The sequence below is a fragment of the Amyelois transitella genome, chromosome 26 (genome assembly GCF_032362555.1).
Source record: "Amyelois transitella isolate CPQ chromosome 26, ilAmyTran1.1, whole genome shotgun sequence".
In the NCBI taxonomy this organism is placed as follows: Eukaryota; Metazoa; Arthropoda; class Insecta; order Lepidoptera; family Pyralidae; genus Amyelois; species Amyelois transitella.
Genome location: NC_083529.1, coordinates 5,151,998 through 5,166,231, shown reverse-complemented (window position 1 = coordinate 5,166,231; position 14,234 = coordinate 5,151,998).

Genomic DNA, 14,234 nt, shown 5'->3' with positions numbered 1-14,234 from the left:
ATCGGTTCAGTAGATTTTGAGTTTCGTTACAAACATAGAAATCATTTATCTTTATTAATAGTGTGGATTACTAGCAATATCCAAACTCTGAGAACATTTGTACGAAGTTTAGTCTAATTTTGTTTCGTAGATTTAGCGTACCTTCATATATACTTTTGCATTTATAACATTATTTGGGATAGGATCGTGGTTGTAAGAATAATGAATTCGTATTGTGCATATATTCAGTGCAGGTTATACTCATACAACCTTGTTTTTATGTTTACATTCAGCGTGTAATGACAAGTGTTCATTATTTTACGGCTGGCAAACATCCAGCTTCGTTGGCGATTATTCAGGGCTGTAACTTTTCTAATTATGGATTACATTGGATAAGTTTCCATTTTTCCTGTGGAAATTTAAATAAAGAAAAGCCTACGTTTGATCTTAGATGATTAATTTTATTTGTACAAAATTTTATTCAAATCGGTCAATCGGTTTAATTATGAAAGCGTAATATTCCAAAAAATATTATTAAATAAGTTTATTTGTTTGTAACCTCTAATCTACTGAAAATCTACTGATTTTTTTTTATTTTGTTTCATTTCGATATATCTTCAGTTACCGTCAGTTTGCGAAAAACCTGAATTCTTTTGTAGGTGGCGCTAGATTCGTCGCTTTTAGTAGGTGGCGTTAAATTCGATGCTTTTTTGTAGACGGCGTACACTTCGTAGCTTTTTGTATTGGCTCTACATTCACGCGGACGAAACTGCAGGTAAAAGCTATTAGAATATAATAGCAAATGTGGCAAGTAAAAACTTGTCATCTGCCTACTAATTCTTCGAAAGAGGAGTGATTTTATGTATGTATGTATGTATGTATTTTACACATTACCCAGTATTTCCCCACCTATCAAGTCGATGTGACACAGCTATCTCCTAAACCCACCGTATGTTTTGTGTTACAGTTACATTCATAGATTTTTCATAGTTAATTAGGTTAAAACAGAAAAAAAAACTAGTGCGTTGAAAAAATAAAATCCACCGCAACATTATTTATTAGTAAAGATTTAGATAACAATGATATATTTCTTAGTTTCCCGCTTTCAGATTTATTTCCGTACGGTTTCCGCCGCTAACTGGGTCAAACTGCCTCGAACCGGTTCTGACCGGTTCACTGACAACCCTGATTGAACAGAACATGAAATATTATTTCTTCTACTTATTGAGATAGTATGTGCTAGAATACTAGAGATGCCATTCCGAACCTAACAAAAAATATTAAACAAAAAATTATTTATTCCTATAACCAGCCCCCAGCCAAAAACTATCGCTGTTTCGCTTTTTATTATGACGTTAAACGTGACACCGATAATTTTTCGCGCGATAACAATGGCGTCGTACGTGCGTGCCATGCTGCGGGGGTTGCTTTGATTTTGAATTTTTTGCTTACTTGCTGTGCCCGCGACTTCGTCCGCGTGGGATAGTTATTTTGGGCGTCATTGAAGCCCTCAAGGATGAATAATTTACCCCTTTTTTTCTCATTTTCCATTATTTCTTCGCTCTTAATAGTTGCAGCGTGATGTTTGTTTCTTTTGTTTGTTTGTTTATTTTTTTCAACACAAAAATATTTTTTTAATTCGAACCAGTAGTTCCTGAGATTAGCGCGTTCATTCAAACAAACAACCAAAAGCTTTATTATATTAGTGTAGATGTAAAATTGCATTTAATTAATTGGGCCAATAATCTTATTTTAATTAAACACAGATGTTTGCAAACTTTATTGGTATTTTATTAGTTATACACATACTCCTTTAAACTCCCTGCTACCTTTTTATTATTAATGGTGGTGGTATTGTGGTAAATAAACAATAAATTATAATAAAAATTGAGAACGTCATTAGAGATGTCTGTTCCATACGAAGTAATATTAATTCATTGCTCCTACTGCTTTATTTATGTATGAAAAGGGAGACAATAAGAATACCTTTTGAGATAATTTCTTTGTCTCCGTAAATATATTTACTTTTATGTTTGACAAAAAAATTGAAAGTAGCTTATAGTCGTTAAATTCGATCAAAATATTCTTAATAGAAGATGGGAATTGTTTGATAGAAGATCGTATACACCTTTCAGTCTTTTAGAGACTGTTGGCTCTGTCTACCTCGTAAGGGATAACGTTATTAAATATGTTATTATTACAAGTTATATGTAAGTTGGTTGATTTTCTGAAAGTTTGTTATTTATATGTAAGTAAGTAATTATAGTGACGTGTGGTTCCCGGCACTAATACAAAAAGAATAGGACCACTCCTACTCCTATAGGACCGTCATAAAAGGCGACTGGGGGATAGGCTTACAAACTTGGAATTTTTCTTATAGGCGAAGGGCTAGCAACCTGTTACTATTTGAATCTCAAATGAGCTAAACCTGGCTTGTCAGTCTTTCAAGACTGCTGGCTCTATCAACCCCGCGAGAAACATAGACGTGATAACATATCTATATGTACGTACTTTGAATTTTTGTTGTTATATTCATGTGAATATCATATAACAAACGTTGCCTATGACACCCAAACCAATCTTTTGTAGATTAAGAGGTTTCTTTACCAAAACAAAGTTATGATTTTCCTTGTTTCTGCTATTGAGAAACTACCACTAGTTGTTTATTTCTTTTTTTACCGACTGTGCGACGCAAAGGAGGGTAATGTGTTTATGTGTTTAAGTATGTTAAGGCTAACATAAGACGCGGGACGCTGTTTTTATCGCGCGAAAAACTATCGCTATTTCGCTTTTAATTATGACGTGAAACGAGACAGTGATAGTTTATCACGTCATGCCATGCTAGCTGAGCGGCCAGGATGTCCCCAATTTAATATAATAATATAATATATACGGGACAAATTACACTGATTGAGTTAGCCTCGATGTAAGTTCGAGACTTGTGTTACGAGATACTAACACAACGATACTATATTTTATAATAAATACTTATATAGATAAACATCTAAGACCCAGGCCAACCGGAAAAAGTTCGTTTCTCATCATGCCCTGGCCGGGAATCGAACCCAGGACTTCCGGTGTCACAGACAAGCGCACTACCGCTGCGCCACAGAGGCCGTCAAATGTCAAAGGTCTGAGGCAGTCTTTGAATAAGGTAATTTCGTCTAGGCCTTCCCAAACTACAGTTCCCATTTAGAATCTCTCTGTATGTTCTCATTCATCCTCTCCACATGACCAGATTATGTTTTCATAAAAAGTTTCCGTTCTATTTTTCAACTTTAACTAAGAAAAACAAGACTTTAAAACGACCTGTGCTTCGGGTAATAATTAAAAATCCGATAAAACTACCAATTATCAACGAATCATTGGATAATTAGGTTCGGCTTTGTAAAAGGAACACGGTTCTAATAGAGCTTTGCCGTGTAAAATATTAAATGGAATCTAGAAATTTCCTTGAAATATTTTTCCTTAGTTGAAATATTCGACAAACAGTCGGACAAATAGCTTGAGCAATTAACTTTCGAAAATTTATAACGAAGATGGTAATTTGGAAATATTTCTAGTAAAAAAATATTTTATTTGAAAGGAATTCTCGTTTCGTGGCAAAGATTTTATAGTGTTAAAGGTATACATAAAATATATACATTATACAATTATGTAAAATACTATAGTGTAAATTGTATTATACATTTACACTATAGTGTATTTAACAGGTTAAGTTTACATATAAATATGAAAGAGGCGTGATTTCATGTATCTACGTATATACATACATACATACACATACATACATATGGTCACGTCTATATCCTTTGCGGGGCAGACAGAGCCAACAGTCTTGAAAATACTGAATGGCCACGTTCAGCTATTTAGCTTAACGATAGAATTGAGATTCAACTAGTGACACGTTGCTAGCCCATCGCCTTAAAAGAATCCCAAGTTTGTAAGCCTATCCCTTAGTCGCCTTTTACGACATCCATGAGAAAGAGATGGAGTGATCCTATTCTTTTTTGTATTGGTGCCGGGAACCACACCGCACTACGTATAAACGTTTTTATTATTTACTAGTTAGACAGAGCCAACAGTCGAGAGCACGCGGCCAAATGATGGAATAATTAAGATTCATATAGTGAAACGTTTATACTTACCTGTATTATTTACAACTAGTACAATACAACGCGAAAGTTTATAATTTGTATTTTCTGTTTCAAGTCGAAATTTTAACAACACAAAGCTATAACGTATAAAAACTGGCTATTTTAAAAAGAAAAGACAGACTGTCAGTCGATTTGCAGAACGATATCAAACGGACTCTTTTTCCATACAAACAATGTGTTTCGCCAAAGCTGGCCGCTAGCGGTTCAATCGAGTTTTAGGCGGTTTGCGAACCGTAGATTTACGATAAAACTGGATAGAACTTGTTTTTACGAGTTTTCTGCGATTACATGGACGCAGGAACGTTTTATTAGCAAACAACGAAGGGACGTTTTGATGTAATAGTTGTGCGCTATTTCGTGTTTTTGACTTTTGGCGTTTGAGAATCTAAAGCTGATTCATAGACGTAGAAAAAAAGGCGGACTAAGTGTGGCTTAAAAAAAAGTGAAGCACCGTAACGCGGCGTTGTACGCATGTGTGAGTGACATAGACTTACTATTTCGTGAGATAATCTATGACGCTTCTATGACGTAATGGCGGCCGACTATCACACTATTGGCGAGAGTGGGTAAGCGTGAGGCGTGTATACAGTGGCTACGTTGGTTGAGTAGAAAAGTACAATTGTTGCTTCATTTTGCCGTATCCTAAAACTCCGTCTACCTTTTTTTCTACGTCTATGAACTGAATAATGCGTTCTATCCATATACAGGAAGTTATAAGAAATAACATTTAGCCGTCATCCAATAATAACAATTGACGGCCTCTCTGGCGCAAAGGTGGTGCGCTTCTGTGACACGGTGGGTCCCGGGTTCGAATCCCGGCCAGGGCATGATAAGAAACGAACTTTCTTTGATTGACTTGGGTCTTGAATGTTTTTCGATATAAGTAATTATTATAGTATAGCATATAGTATCGTTGAGTTAGTATCTCGTAACACAAGTCTCGAACTTACTCCGAGGCTCACTCAATCTGTGTAATCTGTCCTGTATTTATTAATTTAATATTAAATATTTTGAATGAAATCGAATGGAATAAGCTAACCGCAACATTATTTATCGAATTTGTACTAATGAATATGAAATGCGTTACGAGAACGCAGTTTCAAAAATTATCTTTTGTACAGATGTGGCGCATTTATGATCATCTTCTCATTTAAAGTATGAAAGGTAAATACATATAATAAATAATACAAATATAGTTCTAAGGTTATTAGAATTTTTTTTAAGAAATATTTATATATAATCTTCTCATTTAAAGTATTTACCATTCATACTTTAAATGAGAAGATTATATATAAATATTTCTTAAATGTTTTTTCTTATAACCATAGAAATTGGAATAACATACTCTCTTTCATTTCTGTGTGTTCCCGATTGCACCCTCTACATATATAGGTGTATCGGGGCCCGAGGTCCGCCTGGCAATTAGAATAACATACATACATACATTTATCATGTATTTTTTAACCCTCACGGTTTAGACAGAGCCAGCTGATAGATAACATAATAACTTTTATAAAAAGAGAACCGCCTCCGATCGATATCCTCCTTTTTTGAAGTCGGTTAAATTTCTAAAACCTATTTCCAAGTGATAAAAACACTTTCCTGAAAACCGCATCAAAATTGGAAAAACGTACATACATATCTGCGTACACACATACCTACAGGTCAAACTGAGAACCATCTTTTTTTGAAGGCGGTTAAAAACGAGCTACATTGCTTTACATTCAATGTTTGTGTTTAAATTAATTATTGGTCACGATTGTGGATTTTAACCGAATTAAAGTTTAAATTAATATATTGATACGTCATAATGCGGAAATTATTATTGTTTACTGGCCGTTGCCCGCGACTCCGTACATAATCACGTCTTTATCACTTGCGGGGTAGACATTGTCAATAGTTTCGCAAAGACTGAAAGCCCACGTTCAGGTGTATGGCTTAATGATGAAATGAGATATAAATACAAATAAATAAGGCTTATCATGGTGTCTACTACGGCGTCGCTTACATTCAACTGGATGTGAACTGCGATCCAATATGGTTTAGGTTCCTCTGCAAGGTTCGTGGAAGGTGTAACCCAGGCTTCTCTCCAGAGAGGTGAGGATGGAATCACCACTAACCTAAGGCGGATGATGACAAAGTAAATGAATATATACATACAAAAAATGAAGCCTGTTTCCCGACAACGTCTTCCCACTTGCCACGATATGCCAACTTATTTCGCTTTAACAACATTCATGATTCTCTTCGTGAAAGCTTCTTAAACTTTTATTGTTCCCGAATAATTCCGTCAATTATTCCCGAAAATATTTCCGGGAAAGATAGAAGCTACAAAGAGCTGCTAATACCACTGGGAAGACTACATTAAACAAAACAAAAAAAAAAAAACACGTGACCATATCCTTAGCGGAATAAAAAAAGTAATATATATACGAGGGAAGTAAAATAAGGTATCAATTTTACCAAATTCCCCGAAACGCAACCATTTAATTTAACAGCCACAAACGCCCGGCGGTGATTGATTGAATCCTATTCAAAGAATGAATTGAACCGGGAGCCTTACCCAATACCCATCAGGCTATCGCCCGAACTGGCAGTCGATACATTTCTTTTTTTTTTAATTAACCATAAATTATTTTTAAACTTTTAAATAGAGAATCGAAGTTCCGTCTGATTTTTCAATGCACTATTTTTTAAACATCAAAAATGGAGAAAGAAGTAATAAATATAGGATTGCACCGTACGGTATCTTCTATCTAAATAAAAAAGAAGACATTAATTGACTAATTGACTGTCATATCAACGCTTAAGCAAACCAAACTTAGAGGTGTGAAATTTGGTATGTGGATTTCTTGTGCGGCAAGTGGACTTAGAGAGGAATTCCCAAAATTCTCATGGGAACAGAAATTATGTAGCTGGATTTTTCGTTTATACGGGTACGAGTATATTTCGTCAATAAAATAACTAAATACAAACAGCTAATCCCACCTATTTCTGTCAACGGGAAGGCAAAACTTTCCAATCTATTTTTAATCTGTTCACACTGCCCACGTAATAGCGGGCAATTGAATTCGAAATTCAAAATCGAATATAGAATAAAAGAACTCGGTAACCGTTTTGTAAATTGAATGTCTCCAATATTTGAGGTTTGAAGTTGAATGGTGTTAACGGATTTCTTTTGTTATATTTTTTAATATTGTATTAAACAATTCTCTGCCTACTCCTTCGGGTAAGTGGCGTGATTTTTTTTCTACATACTCGAATTCGAACATATTTCTTTTTTTTTTAAATATTAAGATTTCCTTACCACTCCATTATAATTAATGCGCACTCGCATTAAATCACACGTCATTCACAGGCAGAGACGACATCTTTCCAAACATATAGTCACGTCTATATCCCTTGCGGGGTAGACAGAGTAAACAGACTTGAAAATACTAATAGGCCTCGTTCACTTGTTAGGCTTAATGATAGAATTGAGATTCAAATAGTAACAGGTTGCTAGCCCATCGCTTAAAAAAAGGTATCCCAAGTTTATAAGCCTATCCCTTAGTCGCCCTTTAAGTCTTTCATGAGAAAAAATATATTTTTCTCTTACAACGATCCCTACATACTCGTACTTTTTTCTCTTTATCCATATTTATCACTCTCTTAAAGAAAGCTAGCCGGTTTAGGGGAACTCTTTATCTGACCTTTCACCACGACGTCTTAATCTGAGGTGAATTCAAAACAATACAGTCAATCTGAGAACTTCCTTGTTTTGAGTGGGTTAAAATATGTTAATCAGTTTGTGTTTGCAATTTCTGTAACACAGATTACATAAATTGAGAGCGAAACGAATATATGTAAATGTGAAAAGATTATCATATATCAGGCTAATATGAAAATAAAGTGCCGTGTGGTTATTATGAAATTGCTATCCTATTTTTAGGCGATGGGCTAGCAACCTGTCACTATTTGGATCTCAATTCCATCATTAAGCCGAGCAGCTGAACGTGGCCATTCAGTCTTTTCGAAACTATTGGCTCTGTCTAACCCGTAAGGTATATAAACGTGACTATATGTATGTATGTATATTTATTTATAACTCTTCATGCAAGCTCTTCGGTTTATGGTATTCTTGACCTGACATTTTGTTTCAGATTCGATCAAGGTACGTTCGTCTAAAACATTCTGTTTACAAATGTACCTAATGTATAAATTTGAATAAGGGTTTACACGAGTATATATATTTTGTGGTCTGATTCAATAAGAATAATTCCAACATTTGTCCTTACAACCTTAATCATAAAGTAAAATGTATGAGTATGGAAATCACATACAAATTAAATTTCTCTCTGTGAGCCCATCTTTCGTAAGATTTGAATCAGGAAAGCGGAAAATGAATCTTTTCATCTTTGCCTACATACACATATGCATACATACATACATATAATCACGTCTATATCCATTGCGGGGTAGACAGAGCCAACAGTCTTTAAAAGACCGATAGGCCACGTTCAGCTGTTTGGCTTAATGATAGAATTGAGATTCAAATAGTGACAGGTTGCTAGCCTAATATTTGCGTTATACTCGTAAATCTTATAATGATGTTTTTTTTCAGTTATCATCAACACCATCATTGCGAGAGGGTGTCTAGTGATTATCCATCAAGCAGATCTGAGGTGAGTATATTACCTTGCAGAACATTATAGTTTAACTTTTTTTTTATATTTTATGTGCAACTCTTTAAAAAATACAGACATAAAAGAATATTCTCTGCCTCTGTAAAAAAAATCGGTGTTTGAGTGACACTAACATTATGATTTTTAAAATTTAAAAACGGTACAAAGTATTGTTTATTGACGTCAACGTAACTTAAATATAATTCCATCTACTACCGCTTCCAAAGCACAAGTGTAGAAGAAGCGGCGGAAACTACACTGCAGCATTTTCGAAGGCCTTAAATTAACCAAAATAAAGATCCTTTATCACAGGGTCAGCTTTTCGACATTCCATACCAGAATTATGAGGTTATAATTACTATTATTTAGCTTGATCAACCATGATCCAATTTGGGTTATGCGTTTCCGGTTGCGGAAGTCGAAAGGAGTCGTTTCGTCCAGGATCCAGGATCTTGGTTGGTTGATGACTGTTGGCTCTGTCTACCCTGCAAGGGTATATACCCACATAGTTGTGATTATATGTATATATATGTTAGGATCTTGGTCAAAGACGCACCCGGATCTTCTCTCCAGAGAGGTGAGGTTATAACCTTGATTTACGGCTACCAAACGGACTTTATGGTCCTCCTGATAATTACATCGTCTCTGGAGAGAAGTCCAAGGCCACCTTTAACCATCATGCTGGATTGGGTGAGTGAGGTTTTTACACGAAGCGACTCCCGTCTGCCCACATCCACCTATTCAGGGGAACCTCTCCCGTATTGGATCACGGTTACACATTCAGTTGCCTGAATGTGCAGGTTTTCCCATTTTCAACCTCACAGGAAAAGTGTCAGTACATACATACATATGGTCACGTCTATATCCCTTGCGGGGTAGACAGAGCCAACAGTCTTGAAAAGACTGAATGGCCACGTTCAGCTATTTGGCTTAATGATAGAATTGAGATTCAATTAGTTACAGGTTGCTATCCCATCGCCTAGAAAGGAAAAGTTTGTAATCCTATCCCTTAGTCGCCTTTTACGACATCCATGGGAAAGGTCCTATTCTTTTTTGTATTGGTGCCGGGAACCACACGGCAGGAGTGTCAGCTGGCACTGAAACTAATGTACAGACCATACAGATTTCTCAAGTGCTTAAGATGTCAAGCACAAGGTCTATCATTGAAGATGAAATTCTTTAGAAGCCCTACATCAGGTGCAGATCTATTCACCCTCGGGAAATAGGCCGCTGCAAGTTCAATAGGGTATTCTGGGTCGACGCAGAGATAGCTGGTACAGTCAGCAGGTAATGTATTCGATTTTTGAATTAAAATAAAAAAAAAGTAAACTTTTTATGCATCTCAATTTTTAATTAATTAATTATATTAAGAATATTATTAGAGCTTGGATACTTTTTTTAAATTACTTGAAATATCACGTACCTATATTTAATGAAGTCTGAAAAACAACAAAGGATATCTTTCATTTCGGTAAGAACTAGTCGGTAACTACTAATACAGTTTCCTTGGGATTAATTAGTTGCTTTTTGTAGGTAGTGGCAATTCCGTTGCAGTAAGTAATTTCACAACTTGTAAAATGTTTAACTAATAAATTCAGGTTTTATTATTCTAACTGTACATTTAAGTATAAAAAGAGTGTGTAACGATAAGTCGGACAGACGGACAATATCATATGACCTATTTTATATTATATATAACTATATTATATAACCTATTTTATATTATGTATAATATATAAAAAAAATCAATATTAGACTTCCTAAGTTCACTAATGATATACGAGTATTTCGATTAGTAAATTTTACGTAGTTACCTTACCTTAATTTATAGGTACGTTTCACAGACATGAATCAATTACATAACGCAGGATATAGATATATATTTTTTGTATTTTTTTATATTTGAGAAAATATCTGGTTTTCTAGAGTACCTATCTATAAGTCAGACCAAAATAAACTAGATATTTTCTCCTTAAATAATTCAATTGATACGAATCTAGGTATATAGTGCAAGTATTCAATAGGCGATGGGCCAATAACCTATCACTTTTTTAATCTCAGACTTTTTTAGAGTTGGCTCTGTCTACTCCTACTCCTGTTCATGTAAACAATTATAAGCGAGCAAAAAAATTGAAAAATATAAGGAATTTAGGGGTTATATCACCTGGGTGATCACATCCCACATTTTTGTGTCCTGACATCATCTAATGACAAATAAACTTGGGTGATCAAAATCAACAAGACGTCTATTCCGTTAGTTTTTTTATACTTTTATACTCTAATAAAAAAAATTTTGACATTCATTTGACACCCTTTTGCCGTATAAGTTGGATGCTCTCAAGGGATATAGCTATATAGTATATTTGTTCCTAATTTGTGACCTTATTTAGCGTGGCAGCTCTTTGCAAGTAGCACTCAGCATTGATAAATTGAATTCCTCGCAGGCGAAGTCTTGGGCGAGATGTTAGTATACATCAAGAATGTTGTCTCCTCGTAAATTACTTGTAAATTCAATGGAGCTTTGTTTGTTCGACACAAAGTATTTTGAAATACTGTCTTCTGTGACTGAAAGCCCACGTTCAGCTATATGGCTTTATAATGAAATTGAGATTCAAATAGTGACAGTTTGCCAGCATATCGCTTAAAAAAAATTATTAGCTTTTCCTTTGATTGACTTTTACATACCGTGTGGTTTCCGGCACTTAAGAGTTGCACCACTCCATCTGTTTCCCATGGACGTCGTAAAAGGCGACTAAGTGATTGGCTTATTGGGGCGATAGAAAGATAAAATAACCTGTGCCGCAGTGCCTGATCTCCAGACCCCTGATCCGCAGATTTATTAAAAAAATATAAACGATATACGGTTATCGCGCAACAGCCGCCAGCCAGCCGGTTGACTGGAAGGGATCCCTTCATGGGATAAATCCGCTATTGCAAGTGATTTATTTCTTTTTTAACTGTGTAAGTACTATTTCTTGTAACTGTGTATATTCTCTGTGCAATAAATATATCACAAACAAAGTTAAGGATTGTATGAGTAATAGTTGTATTGAATTCTAATAACAGTAATGAGATGACTACAGGTCCTACAGTCGTGGTCAAATTAACTTCTTGGTTGTGTGACGTATAATAATGTAATAGAAAGTATGTCATAGCAAAGTTAACAAGACTTAACTACACGACGTTACATTAAACGTTTTAACCTTAACCTTAGTACGACAAGGCATTATACTAATGTTACAGTCCAATTAATCCTACTACTATTATAAAGGCGAAAGTTTGTATGGATGTATGGATGTTTGTTACTCTTTCACGCAAAAACTACTGAACCGATTACCATGAAATTTGGTATGTAGGTAGCTGAAGACCCAGAATAACACATAGGCTACTTTTTATCCCAGAGTTCCCGCGGGATTGATAGGGTTTCCATGCGGACGAAGTCGCGGGCGGCCTCTAGTGACCAATATATGTGAGTAAACTAACCGATGGTTCTTTATTACTTAAAAACGTACCTACAAAGCTAATTACAATCCTGTGTCAACGTAATTTGAAAATAGACAACAGAATTCCATTTTTCAACAAGCCATTCCTTTTTTAAAATTCCGTGATCCCGAAATTAAAGGGAAAGCCGTAAAGATGGCGCATAGATTTGCAATTCCCTTTTCTATAGACCTCGATTGCTTAGTACAGCACTCTCGTATCGATTTAAACGAATGGCAGATAGGGATGCAAGGTGTTTCTGATATCGGTAACTTTATCGAATTAATGAAAATATCAGGCATCGATAACATTGATGGTTTGTTTGTAGGTATTCTAATAAGACACCCTTTTTATCGATTATTATATCGATATTTGGAATATGATGTTTTGGTTGATCTATAAAGAAACCCGAGAAAGCTAAGCTAATTTAAATGCTTATTTGAAAAACAAAAAATATGTCATCCATTTTATCGATGTTATCATATCGAGATTATTGAAATCGAATTGAATTATCGACAATATGGGATTTTCAATATATAGGTGCAACCCTAATGGCATACTCGAATCGTTCTTGAATCGAATGAAACCGATATCGATGGACTCTCCAACGGTCGAGTTTCATTGTATTGCACTTTTTATTTGTTATAACTGTAAATTTCTAGGGAGTTACAGAAATATCGCTCTATTTTAACGCATTTCCTGTAGGTTTATGTTATAGTTTTATCGTTATTTGTTGATTTATTTGTTAACTGGTTTCTTTATAGTTCTTTCACAGATATATTGTAATGATAACTTATACACTTCCGTTCACAATGTGTAGGCAAGTTTTTTATTTATTGGAACTGAGTGAATCAACATCACGATGATATTATATTACATCTCATTTTCTATTACTTTATATTTTTGTAATTAACAAAAAAGAGGGTGGAAATGTAAGTATGTAGGCAGTAGATAACTTCTTACATACATTTAATTATATTATCATGCCCCTATTGCTTATGGGGTAGACAGAGCCATCATTCTCGAAAAGACTGGAAGGCCACGTTCAGCTGTATTGCTTAATGATCAACATACATACATTTAATCTCGTCTATATCCCTTGCGGGGTAGACAGAGCAATTTCGAAAAGACTTTAAGACCACGTTTATGTGTATGGCTTAATGATGGAATTGAGATTCAAATAACGACAGTTTGCTAGCCAATAAGAATCCCAAAATAATAAGCCTTTTCCTTAGTTTTTACGACATCCATGGGAACGATATGGAATGGTCCTATTCTTAAATGCTGGGAAAACACTTAATGATCAACTTTGGTCAGTAAATAGCAAAAATCAAAGTAAGAAAGCTGAAACATGGCATATTTACTTAGGAATAGTAGGGAATTAATAAATATATATATATATATATACACCAGCAGTGCCCGCGACTCCGTCCGCTTGGAATAGTTATTTTGGGCATCATTGAAGCCCTCAAGAGTGAATAAGTTTCCCTCCGTTTTTTCCACATTTTCCATTATTTCTTCGCTCCTAATAGTTGCAGCGTGATGTTATATAGCCTAAAGCCTTCCTCGTTAAATGGTATATTCAACACAAAAAGAAATCAACCAGTAGTTCCTGAGATTAGCGCGTTCAAACAAACAAACAAACTCTTCAGCTTTATAATATTAGTATAGATTATAAGTTATAGATTACGCGCAAGGAAAGCCTCGGGCGATAGCGACTAAAATAAAAGAAATATAACAACATTTCCAGTAGCGCATAGTAATGGCGTGTCTAATTGCTACGCCATTGCTACGAATTCGTAGCAGTCTACGGCGTAGCGGATATTTGCTACGCTTTTTATTTTTTACAAACTCTTCAGTTTATAATACGAGTATTAGTATACATACATACATACATATGGTCACGTCTTTATCCCTTGCGGGGTAGACAGAGCCAACAGTCTTGAAAAGACCG